Source organism: Ostrea edulis, chromosome 4, assembly GCF_947568905.1.
Source record: "Ostrea edulis chromosome 4, xbOstEdul1.1, whole genome shotgun sequence".
Taxonomy (NCBI): domain Eukaryota; kingdom Metazoa; phylum Mollusca; class Bivalvia; order Ostreida; family Ostreidae; genus Ostrea; species Ostrea edulis.
The window spans coordinates 78,412,182-78,423,828 of NC_079167.1; the positions used below are offsets into that span (position 1 = coordinate 78,412,182).

At 34.9% G+C, this 11,647-nt stretch overlaps 1 pseudogene; it reads right to left on the bottom strand.

Moving 5' to 3' along the window:
- Positions 1-3,967: 3,967 nt before the first annotated feature.
- LOC125679545 (uncharacterized) lies at positions 3,968-5,907 on the bottom strand (annotated as a pseudogene).
- Between the last annotated feature and the right edge of the window lie 5,740 nt (positions 5,908-11,647).

Here is an 11,647-nt window from a genome sequence, read left to right on the forward strand (position 1 = left end):
GTAGTAAAGGACATACGACTGACATACTTCATCTATCTAAATGCAGCGAAATTTCGGAGAGTTATGTTTGAATTCATTTCACTACCGTCTCCAAATAATGGTAGTGTACGATTACAACACATTGAACAATTGTTCAATATTTTTACTTTATTTCTATAACGTCGGCTATTTGAATTATTTGAAGTTTAAACAAAGAAAATATCGAGTGTTCAAACTTTGATGCTACAAAATATCATGCTTTGCTAAAATTCATATATTATTACCGCGCTGTATCCAAATTCCTGTGCTTTGTTGAAAACTTGCATTATTTCCACAAAGATTTCCAGTGAAAATGAAATTGAATAAAAACCAAGTATACTGTTTGGTTAGAATGTTTACATTAATCACCGGTAATTATGTAAATTGGGAAAAGGATATCAAACAATCGTTTCAGTTTTATACAAATGATAGTATTGTGCTCTGGTTTAGTCCTCATTACTTTGCACACAAATTACATGCAACTTTAATTCCAAAGGGGAGGGATTGTCCGGACCTCCACTCTAGATCCGCGCATGATTCGGATGTAATCACTATATCCGAATCATGCGCGGATCTAGAGTGGAGGTCCGGATTAGTCATTAAGCGATGTTTTGTGCACATGCCACTAAATGCTAAGTGACCGACGGTGAGTGGAATGGTTAGAGTGTAAATGCAGAAAAAGAAAGTTCTCCTTATGTGTGAAAATCGCGTTCTAATACTTCAACACCAGTTCCACGATTTAATGATGAAAATAGTAACCAATGACTAGCTATCATGTCTTTTTAAATAAGACTATGCCACAGAACACGTGCGTCAGTTATCGACAAATGTAAGGTGATTCTATAAACAAATAATTATTACAGCGACGTAGCAACAGGGGAATTTGGCCCACACATTCTTTTGTTTAGAGAATGTAGTTTTTCCATAAATTTTACGTGCGAATTTTGATTTACCCCCCCCCCCCTTTATGGTAGTACTGCATGCTTGCGAAAAGATTAGAGTTGTAGATCTGTTGACATTGATTGCAAATGCAGTCAGAGTCGTTCGTTTCTACTAAAAATGTTTTCTTAAGAAATGTTTTTTATCTATTTTTTACATGTAATGATTGGGGTTCACCGGGTTTTGTCCTCTTGGAACACACAATACAAACGTATACTTTATCTTACAAATATGTAATAATTTAGATATCTAGATACTACATCGTTCATCTATCAACTACCAACATTCACTCTTATAGCAGGGTAGATGCGAATATTTCATTACCATATATATAATCATGGAGTAACCTCTCCTAAATGAGTTCGACGACTTTGTAAAATAAACGACAGATCGATGAAGTTGGAATTGTTTTGATAGGAAACATGCATGTCATAAAACTACAGGTACTGCAGCATGTAAATTATGAAAAATATATTGTAATTAATTGATTTTCAAGTGTATATATTTATAGCCTGTATGTTTGACTTGCTACTAATTCAATTTTTACGGGGAAAATTTAACCGAATTTTGCATTCGAACTCTCGCACTATTATGCTCTGATGTAAAGGTACCGATTGAGCTATCGCGCTTTCATTTTCCATATTATTAAACTTTTTATTTTATAAACAAAGATTTCATTCGGTTGCAGACGTGCATTTTTTTAAAAAGCCAAGCCAAAGCCATAATAAAATTCTTACTTAATAACATACATATTATGTATCATGAGTGGGTTTTTTATTCAGATGGACAATCATTAGATGTGTCTGATACATTGCTTAATACAATATTAGAATAGCATTTGAAATTACACGTGTAACATACCCAATAAGTTATAATTAGCCTACATGTACGTTAGAATATTATGACTGGTAAGGCATATTTAGACATATATTTAGAACGCATTATAGCCGCCACAGTATATCAATTTAGAGGGATAATTCATATCATAAACTATCTATGATAAAAATGAATATGTGATTGAACTTTTTCATGTGTTACATTAATTGCGTTGATATCATTGCGTATCTATATCAAATATAAAACGAGTAAAATTGGAATCGGAAATATGTGTCAATTCTCTGATTACACACTATCTTCTTCTATGCAAACTACGTAGAATCTTATAAAATTTAATATGCTGTACATATGCATATTTATTCATTAAACTTGTATATATGAACACCATCAACGTTGAAATTTGTATTACAGATGAACGCGGGAAATGGTTAAACGTTAAATTTAATAGTCTGCACATTTATCAACCAAGTCGAAATCTTGCTCATTACTGACTTTCAACATGATTAATTTGTACACAAAACATCTTTGTGGTTGTTGCATGTGCTCGATCTTAAAAATGGTTTCAAATGCATAAAAAACGGCTAATTTCGGCGATTTCGGTAAATCATGTCAATCGGAGATAAGGAAAATGACGTCACAGAACATATTACGTCACTAATTTCCACATGTATCATCAGGGCCAATGCCCTAGTGCATAATCATAATGATTAAACCAAGTGAAACCACATTTTAAATTTATCCTAATTTTGTGGCGAAATTTGGGCCTTAACGTACTTTGCTCTTACTCGCATACACTTGGGTTAACCCCAACACATTATGAAATACAGATTTGATCTAATTCATAGAATATTTTCATTAAGTACCCCAATATACGCTTTTATTGACCATACCTTCGACAGTTTTGGTTGACTTAATATTGAAGAAGCATTCATATGATACTTACATGAACAACCTTACGATTTCAATATGAAAACGCCATGTTTAGTAGTTTAGCTCTAATGATAGTTTGTCTTCGTTATAATTACATTAATTTGCCTTTCATATCTATGTAAATACAGTGTATTTTATTTGTTCGTCCCGAAAATTGGACAATTCCACACTGTTTTGTTGGTCATTTTAGTGCTTTATATATGTTTACTCTCTCTCTCTCTCTCTCTCTCTCTCTCTCTAATTTGTGAAGTGTTGTAAGTTGGGGCGTGGTAGATCAGCGGATATAGCGGGTTAACACTGCTTAGTATAGCAGGAAATGGCATGTGATAAATATTTTAGGATCAATACACGTTTTTACAGTTTGCAAGAAGAGCCTGTGAGAGGGGTCTGTTATCTCATGTCCCGATCGCTATAACGGATGGATTCGAGATTGCCTTATTCAGAAGAGGAATGAGAAACCTCGCTAAAGAATTCCCGCAGAAACAGACCGTATCCTCCACGGCTCGCCATAGGGGTACGTGAGTCACTTAACTATTCGCTTTGGATATCCCTGGGAGGCAGGGTGTCGCTTCAGTGTTTGGCACATTTGTGTGAACATGACTCTCTGATATTTGTCATCAAATTGATTATTAAAACCGCGACATTTATCATCCAACATCGTACTATTGTCATTTGCTGGGGAAAAAATATTGAATCAATTAAAACAGTAAAAATGTGGATTAAAAGACATGTAACGGTCTGTGGATTATTCCGGGTGTTTACTGTTCTGTACAATTCATAATTCAAACTGAAAACCAATTGATGGGAAATATTTACAAAATGTAAACTGTAGTTTGATGCATGATAGTAAATATGGATATGCTAAACTTAAATCCACTTCGATAATATATATGAAAAAAACCCTGATTTGGAGATACGATTTGTTTGATATTCGTAGGATTGGTTAACTATATATCGTTAACCGATTGGTGACTGTATTATCTACCATAATACTATCCATCTCATTGCGATCCAGCCTCACCCTCCAACACCTCCCAAATGCACCAACATAGTGAAATTAAGTTGAAGTGTGTTGTAGTAACATACATATGCTCCGTATGGGACGTATGGGTTGTCCCATGGTTTAAAAATAAATAAATAACATGTTCTATTATACATAAACGTAGTTTTTTTTCAATATGTCATAATGATGTAAATCAAAAATACAAATGATTCAGCTTTGTCTGATGAAATTCATGTCCATTCATTCCTCGTCAGGAGCGGGACACGTGACATCTTTGTACGGCGCTTTTACATAAGGTCTGATTTCACGAAAGAGGTATCGCATTCTGTCATTAGAAAGTCCACCTGGCAAACTAACTTCAGGAAATTCGGTGCGCAAGCCATCTAATTCGACTCGTTCTTTAAAGAAAGTGATTTGTACTGCTGGAGCAGGGGCACCAAGCGTTTGTTTCGCATATACTATGCCTGATTCCTCAGCTGTGAACATGAAATGATGGAATTTCCCGATCCCTTTCACCGGCTTACAATATTTATTGAAGAAGGCATCCCACTTGAACCATTGAAAATCTCCAAATCTTGCTACAGCATTACTCTTTGCAGCTTGCTCTGTTACTTGTTCTAACTGCTAAATGCTGTCAACTTCTGATCGCCGATATTTCTTCTTTAGCATTCCGAAGCAAGAATCGCACAGACATTTGGTATGACCAGCTATCATAAAATGCAAATTTATTTTCTTGTGGAGTCCGTTTAAGCAGTGCCATGCAAGATAATGTAGAGTTGTTTTGTTTTTGTTTTGGCCAATGCAGTTATCGGCGTGAAGATGGCAAGCTGTTTCCCCGTAGCTGTTGGCGTCGAAGTAATGATGCAATATACTCAACACAGCATTTGGTCCGTGAGTTTCACTTCCATTTTCACCTATAGTTTCATTTTCATCTATTAGGTAATTGGATTGAAGAGGAAAGTTCTCATCATATACTCCGAAAATCTGTACCTTTCGGGGTTGTAGAAAAAAAGTGGTCCGACTTGCTGTGAAGAATAGGGAATAGTCGCGTATTGAGAAAAGTCAAACGTATAATGTACATTCTCATAAGGTACAGAACATGACTGCAAATATCTGCCATGAAGTTTTTCAGCATCTTGAAGTTCATCCCGTGCTTTAGTAGTACACTCTTTGTAGAACTCGTGCTCCTGTTTCGCTTGGTCTATATGGTCAATCAGACGCTGTGTGAGTTCCAACTTTGTCACTTCATCAAATGCACCCGCTATATTTTCACGGAGATCATAACAGGTCTTGCACAGGTCTGTTTTGGGTTTCATGAACTGTATGAAAGGTACACACGCATTCCAAGCTTCTTTAAATGTAGATAACTCGACGTACGTGCTATTTGATTCCAGGCAGGCATCTTTGTACTTTGCATGTACTGCTGCTTTACTCTCATTACACGGAAGGAGAACTGGTGGCGTGTCGTCGCGAGCTCGCGGGGCAGCAGGCAATGGCAACCCAAACTGGTCAGCGTATCTCTTGATGAACAAGACTGCTGCTTCAATTACACAAAATGGATGGCCATGGTTTGACTTCTTAGCGGTCAATCCGTGAACTTGTGGAGTAACGCCGTTTTCTTTCAACTGTTTCTTTAAGCTTTTAAATTCCGAACGTCCTATTTCGAAAATACAGCGCCAGGCACTCTCGCATATTTTCATTCCTTTAAAGGTGTAACGGAACCGTTGACGTTCTCGCTTGTTCCCTTTAGTGGTGACCTCTCCTGCTATGGTTACCTGATCTTCTAACTTGAACAATATATATATGTCTCTCTCACTTTTGGTAAACTCACGGAGCCTTAAAAAAAGCTGGTATGCATGTTCTTTGTATGAGGAAATGTCAACAAAACAGTTCGCACTGCAGCCACACTCACTTGCAAATAGATTGTTAACGTACACCCGTTCATGATCCACATTATCATCGTAGCTTGATTGTGATTGTACGGATGGCTCGACATAAAATTCTGTCACTCAGTGTCTGATGTTCTCATCATCTACCCCATCATCAAGATCTTGGTCGCTACCTGTCTCGTCATCAGGCGTCCACGTTGTTGGTAGGGGTGTTGGGGATCTGGGAATGTATTCTTGATAAAAATCATCAGCCTCTTCTTCAAAGTGATCTCCCCCAGAACCAATATCCATGATGAAAACTGAAACATTAATACAAAATCATTATTTACAGTCATCGACTTATCTCTGAAATATCTCCCTTCCCAAATAAATATCAATGATAATGCGCCTTAAAATTTAACTAATGACGTATATACAATAGAGAATAAAATAATACGGTTTAAACCCTTTATTGAAAATGAATGATTTAAATGATACGTGTAAATGATATGATATGCACATCTTATATGCAATAAAAATGTCTTTAAATACAGTGGCGGATCCAGAATTTGTTAAAGAGGAATATGTTGGGGGCTTCAGGGTTTTGAGGAGTTTAGGTTACTTTTATGGGTAATATATCTATACTTCATACATACTACAATCAATAAATAGCAACAAATAATTTATTATTTATTATTATTTGTTAATCTTTATGCACTTCTTTATATGTTTAACTCTTTGCCTATCACGCCGCCTATGACGTAACAGTAGCATTTGCTTTCGCCGCTGAATGATGACGTTATCCTTTTCCCCACAGCGCTTTGGAGTTGATTTGTGAAAATTCGGATTTCTTAACACATTTCTTCATAGCGTTTTCCATTATTATATATTCTGTTAGTTTATCGCGGATAGTTCTGATAAAAGCTGATACTTTAAGACTGTCAAATCGGGAGTGAAAGCAAGTGAAAAATTACGATAATTATCGGATAAAATATTTTCTTTTGAAAAGATATATTATCCAAAATTCGCTTCTTTTTTTTTTTCTTATTATTTTATTAATTCTTGAACATGTATGTTTGTTTAACAAAGAAATACCACGAATGGATACTTGCTTATCTACTAGTATTTTTTAAAATCATATCAATATATCTACATTTCCAATGGGTTTTTTCCCTTCGATATGTTCTGTATATTATTTGATTTCAAAGAAAAAAACGTAATAAATTCAGTTTTAGACAAGGTTTAACATATTCATTTATACTGACGACTGATTCAAAGTTTACTTAATAAAAATAAACGAATATACTACATCATGTTTTGTAAATAAGAATTCTCCTTTATAATTGAAAAATTCTCTTCAGTGTTCAAAACAAGATGTGAAAAAAAGCAAAGCACTGCTGTACATTACGCAGTCCGCATCCATATGCCACGCCCTACCTTTTTGGGGGGAGGGGTGTGCTTTAGAACAGAAATTACAAAAATGCACTATAGACACCTTTAAATTGTTTTGGCGGTGTCCTGCATGTTCCGATAAGGAGCTATGTCAGTGCAAGGCCTAAGTGTCATGCTGTCTAAATAACTCCTCTTCAGGCACGTAGCATCGTCTTTTCAACAACATAAAAATGGAGGGGGGGGGGGGCGAAGATGCCTTGTCTAAAATCATTGGCAAGGAAATAAAAATAGTGGAGGTTGTCCGAACTTCAAGTCCAAATTCGTGGAAAAGGGGAGGAGTGTTCATCAACTAAAACTGCCTCAATCTCCACCCGACTGCGATTAATTAGATAGTGTGTGTATGTCAAACATGTTAATGTCTCGAAAAAATGGTTGATCTGAACAGAAATAAGAACATATCGTAACTTATCACAGCATTTGTAATTCTATTAAAATGAATTTAAAACTACACTTATTTTCCTTCTATTCTAGAAATTGGATGAAACGGCCCATGTCAAACAGTCATAATGTGATAAAAGAAAATATAAAATTTCTGGTCTAATGATTATTTGATAAATACTTACATGTGCACATTGTTCTTAACAACTGATCCAGTGAAACACTGAATATTATAAGCAAGAATATTGTCTCTCTACATTTAACATACATATCAGCTAGCTAGTGTACCCACTCTTAGAATTGGTTAAAAGTAATGATTACATAAATCTAAACTAAAACCCAGTCTTTAGATATTTGACTCTCGTGTTTATTTTGACACCATTCATTTCACAAATCATTTTATGCGCTGAAAAATGCACATTTTACTGGTAATTGTATCTTAATTAAATGGTAGAATATTTACATATATGTATTTGCCTTGTTACAGTGTATCTATGTATGATTGCGCAATATTTTCCGTCTACCAGTGCGCTTGAGTCTTGATAATTATATCATCTTGCGGTTCGCTAGTAAACGCGGGAAAATGATGTATTCACGTTATAGTAGCGTGTTTTGATATAGTTGTCTTGGTCCATTATAATATTGACCAATAGGGGGTAGTATACTGTCACGGGGATTAAGCGGGTTTTGTTAGGCTGGTCACTTTCTAGCCGGCGTTCATGCAGATAGGACAACTTTTGCTATTTTTAGTTTTTATCTAGCATTTTATATATTTGTAAAGTGTGAGGTCCGTCACGCTCTCCCTGCATCATGGAGCAATGACATCGGATACAGGCTTCCTAAAAAATTTCACGATTATTATCGTTTTATTTCTAGGTTTTTTCTAGCCGATTCTGGTGTTCACAAAGGACCGCACTTATTAATGCAATTGTACTAATATATTTATAGGAACGGTATTGTGTATTTTCACTCACATGTGCACGTCTTCCAGCTGGTTCAAGCCCAGTATTCCGACGGTCAGATAGTCCGACGGTCCGATAGTCCGACGGGCCGGTAGTCCGACGGTCCGATAGTCCTACGGTTCAATATTCCGACGATCCGATAGTCCGACATGTTGACCATCACCAAAAATGTTAATTAAGTATGGTTCCACGTAAAAATCAGGCAAAATCGCATTTTCGTGATAAGTCCATGTTCACGAAATGAACCCAAACTTAGCATACTAACTCACCGTAATATGTTTGGCAAACATACAAAGTAGTTTTGATTTATTTCGCCTTGTTCCAAAATTATGGACAGATAATTATGAACATGGAGAATTCACGCTTAGTGCAAATCTATACAAAACACTACTTGTAATCCCTTTGAAATCTAAAAACAGCAAAGCAGGTATGAAAATATATCATTATATAACATTAAACAAATAAAAAAGGCATGCTCTGAAATAAATATTTTTTTTGAAAGTTTCAATATAACATTTTAAAACCTCTCTGAATGTTTCGATTTTAATGCAATTTCGGTTATCGTTCTTGAATTTAACCTCGATGATCGCTAGGGGCGCTGCTTTGTCAACACACTAAGTGCGCGGAATATGGCGGATCCAAAACTGAATGCCGTGTAGGACAATATTCCGACAGAGTGTGAACTACCCTCAAGCCTCCTCTAAAGGAAACGAATATATTTACCTTCGGAGAGTGTCAGAAATACATTGATGTATATGGCGTCACTGAAGATAGAACGTGTGTGGAGCAGCCGACAACGAAGACCGAGCAACATATCTTATATGACATGTCACCAAGTCGGCGCATTCCGGTAATTTCAAATGGTGTGATTTACATATTTAATAAGTCAAAATTCGCAATATTTATTATTCATGTTATTACTAGCATAAAAATCATAACGAATGTTGTATTATACAATGTAGCATTGTATGAGACGACTGTGTGCAGATGACACCCACTCCCTTGTTTCAAAAAGTCGTACTTTCAACAGTTACGCTATGATATGTTTTAGGCCTAGGCTAGTCGACGGCATGTTTCATTTGTAATGGTCTGCAATAATAGCAGACATCTACGTATCCTCCACACAAACGCCTCTTGTCTCAGATAGAAATGTAGATTATGCCTAACTGAGGATCAGTAGGAGTACATGTAGGTATCATTTCAAAAGAGTGCAGTGTGGTTTTATGTACTACATGTAGATTTCAGTCGAATTTGCATATAAAAATTTAAGACATGATATAACTTTGTGAGATGCAATGTTAAGTATATAATGTGATCTTACCTTTTACAAGGCACAGATAGATAAGTGGTTAGGTATTCGGTTTAAAAAAGAGAAAGAAAAAAAAAGGTATTCGGTTTAGCATGCCGGAGGTACCGGGTTCAAATCTCAGAATGGATGGGATTTCTTTCTTCAATTTATTTTATATACACATTATTGTTTTTTCTTTCAAGGTGTTCTATATAAACACAAAATTTTTTTAAATATTATTTCATATGCACAAAATCATTTCTTTTAGTGGTCACCATTCAGCTCTTGACAAATCGGAATTCATATTTTAAAAACATATGCATACTATTAGACATATCAAAGAAAATATTTAGGGTCTGTAGTTTTTTAAAGAATTCCATTTTATTGTAAAACAATTCATAATGTTAATTATATCTTGACATTTTTATTACATATCTCTTATATTACTATTTAAAGTCTGCCTCAATCTGATATGGTCATGGGGACTGGTTAATGTATGGGTTCTTGAATTTATATTTCTAATAATAATATATAAATATAACAAAGATCAAGTCATTTAGCTAATGTATATTTCTTTAAAGTTTTCATACCAGCATCATGGAGTGTCATTACCATCACTACATGCATTGGACACCTCTGTGGTAAATACATGTAGCACATATGTACCAATGAATCTAAAGTGTAAATGTTTTATAAACCTCAAACTTGGTAGAGCAGTATAATATTATATAATAATCCTGATATACAAGCACTATATGACCCCTTCTGATAATGAGGTCAAAGTCAACCAACCCCCAACCCACCATTATAGGAAAATATTGGTCACTCAGAAACCAGACTCAAAACCTGATACAGCTGTTGCCCTGACTAGTACCCGAACCTACTTGTCACTGATTTAGAATATTTGGAACACCTTCTCAATGCCATATACAAGTTTCTTTAAGCATTTCTTGTTTTCAAAAGTTTTATATGCTGTTTTAGTATTTTATTCTTTCTAACTACATGTATAATTTAAAAATCAATGTGTACTATGACTACTAGGCTCTGAGTCGTGTACTTTATTGAAAGTTTTATGATATAAAATGTTCAAACATTCTCAAAAACTAGAGAAATATATATTATATACATGTATATTGAGGAGAGAAAAATAAGTAAATTCTTGTGTCCTGAAAATCAGTGTCTATCTTATTGTATTGTAGGTCTCTGCAAAACCCAAGGATACTAAAGTGGTAACAGGAGGAAAATCAATCAAACCAAGTGAAAGTACAAGACACTATTACAAAAGGAAAGCAAACGATTCCATAAATTCAATGTTGAACATCAAGACAGTCTAAAATATTGAATCCAAACAAAATATCAAAACTCTATGAAGAAATAAATGACAAATTGTCAAATAAACATGAAAGCATTCTTATATATGGTGTTTTATTCAAATTATTTCAACTGAAATTCCTAATGTACCTAAATTCGAAAGGGAAACAACTTATGAAAAAATTAAACACCAATGGGTTGAATTGTGTAATGAAGTTGTGTTGACATGCAAAAATACATGTATAATGTGATGCATCATAGAATAGCTCAAATGGTCTATTTTATGCAATTATTGGGCTCTTCACCCACCCCTTTCTGGATGGAGAAGGTAAATACACGAGTCACAAAACCTCCATTCCCACCCTTTAATTTTTTTCTGGATCTGCCTCCGTTTTGTAAATATGTTCGTAACAAATATATTTCTATGCTCATTTGTTCCTTTATCATGTTTATGCCTTGTTTGGGGTTACACTTTTAAAAAAGTATGATTTTGAAATAAAATTTTTAAGCTTCAAAGAACTCTTCCGCGTACATCTTTCAGTATACAGTTTATAAAGGATCTAAACTTACATTTTGCAACTGTTAAAAAATCTTATAGATAATGGAATGTATTGATGAAATAATTAAGAATTCATTTTCAATTCACTTTACAGACACTAAT